The sequence below is a fragment of the Gekko japonicus genome, unplaced genomic scaffold (genome assembly GCF_001447785.1).
Source record: "Gekko japonicus isolate JY-2015 unplaced genomic scaffold, Gekko_japonicus_V1.1 scaffold641, whole genome shotgun sequence".
Lineage (NCBI taxonomy): Eukaryota > Metazoa > Chordata > Lepidosauria > Squamata > Gekkonidae > Gekko > Gekko japonicus.
The window spans coordinates 71633-73587 of record NW_015177027.1 but is presented as its reverse complement, the minus strand read 5'-3'; the positions used below and the strand labels follow the sequence as shown (position 1 = coordinate 73587).

At 54.2% G+C, this 1955-nt stretch overlaps 1 protein-coding gene across 1 annotated transcript in view; it reads right to left on the bottom strand.

The window, feature by feature from the left end:
• The window catches only part of PPP2R1A (protein phosphatase 2 regulatory subunit A, alpha), a 34644-nt gene that overhangs the window by 4442 nt on the left and 28247 nt on the right, over positions 1-1955 (bottom strand). The gene's annotated exons all lie outside the window — the stretch shown is intronic.

The window sequence follows — 1955 nt, the reverse complement described above, 5'->3', positions numbered from 1 at the left end:
GGCGTTAGCCTTCGTGAGTCCCTGCTCGCGTCTTCGGGTACCTGAAAAAGGAAGCGGTCGCCGAAGACGTGAGCAGTGACTCACAAAGGCTCACACCCCGGCCACCCATTGTGTTAGTCTTTAAGGCGCTACTGGACTCTCGCTCTTTTCTACTCAGCTGGTCTAGCGAGGCAGGTTTTCTTCCCAACAACGGGGAGATGTGACAGCTTCACGAAAGGAAGACGTCCGAAATGCGACACGCAACACTCCCTAGAGACTGCGGTTGGAAGAAAAACAATACGCATCCCATCTTCCCTTTTTTATTTCAACGATATGGGGCTGTCCTTCCAGGATGCAGAAGAGGAGGAGATGGGATTTACACCCTGCCCTTCGTTTGTATAGTCTCAGAGCGGCTGACAGTCTCCTTCCCTTCCCCTCCCCACAACAGACACCCTTGTGAGGTTCTCCAGACTAAACATCCCCACGTCCCTCAGCCTTTCCTCCTAGGGCTTGGTCTCCAGGCCGCCCCCCCACCCCCACCGTCCTCGTCGCTCTCCTCTGCACCCGCTCCGTCCGGCCCACATCCCATCTTGGGTTGGGTCATCCTCTTTTGCTGTTGCCTTCCACTTTTCCTAGCATGATTGCCTTTTTCAGGGACCCTTGTCTTGTCATAACGTGACCAAAGTACAGTAGCCTCAGTTTAGTCATTTCAAGAGCCAATCTGGTGTAGTGGTAGCCTTGAGGAAGAAGGATTGGATTTATACCCTGCCCTTCACTCGGAGTGGCTTACAATCTCCTTTCCCTTCCCCTCCCCACAACAGACACCCTGTGAGGAAGGTGGGGCTGAGAGAGCTCTCTCGAGAACTGCCCTTGAGAGAACAGCTCTGAAAGAACCTGTAATGGACCCAAGATCACTCCAGCAGCTGCACATGGGAGAAGCCAGGAATCAAACCCAGTTCTCCCGGATTAGAGTCCATGCTCCTAAGCACTACCCCAAAGTGGCTCTCCCGTGCACAGTGCAGGATGCCACCCAAGCTCTCCCTCCCCGACCGCCAACTCACGTTGATGCAGAAGAGGGTGGTCATGCGGTGCAGGTAGTTGGGGTCGTTGGACATGGCCAGCACCTTGGGGATGATGGTGGCGTGGGCCCAGTCCTTGCCAAACTTCTCCACGAGCTTCTTGAGGTTGCTGGTCGCCGCCTCCCGGATGGCATAGACTGGGGCGGGGGGGAGACAAAGAGAGGTGAGGCACGAGCCAGCCGCACAGGTGGAGGTCAGAGACCATAAGACTGTGCCCAAAGGGGAACCCCTAAGGAATCTCTGCCTTTTCCGCCCTTTTCAGATATCCTGACAAGTGGTGCCGAGCTTAACGTGTGCCAGGATGTTTCTCTCTTGAATCAGAGGCCTGGTTTTTACTCTGGACTGCTGCGAGAGCCTGCCACCTACAGAGAGGGAGAGAGACGGTCCTGCTCACCGCATGGACACAGCCAGGAGAAAAGTCCTGCGGCAGTTTCAGCCCTGAGCCACCTTTCTCTACATCACACACTTAACCTCATCTCCACCAGGCCTGTAGGGAGAGCTACACAACCCCTGTATAGAACAAAAGTCTACAGGAGCTTCCCCACAGACTAAATAACTTTCAATGCACCTTGCAACGGGATTTTACTGTGTGAAATGGCAAAATCCACTTGCCAACAGTCGCTGAAGTGAAAAAAGAACGAGGAGGAGGGATTGGATTTATACCTTGCCCTTCACTCAGAGCGGCTTCCAATCTCCTGTCCCTTCCCCTCCCCACAACAGACACCTGGTGAGGTAGGTGGGGCCGAGAGAACTCTTTTGAGAACTGCTCTGAAAGAACTTGTGACTGACCCAAGGTCACTCCAGCAGCTGCATGTGGAGGAGTGGGGGAATCAAACCTGGTTCTCCCAGATAAGATTCCACGCTCCTAACCACCACACCAAACTGGCTTGAAATGGA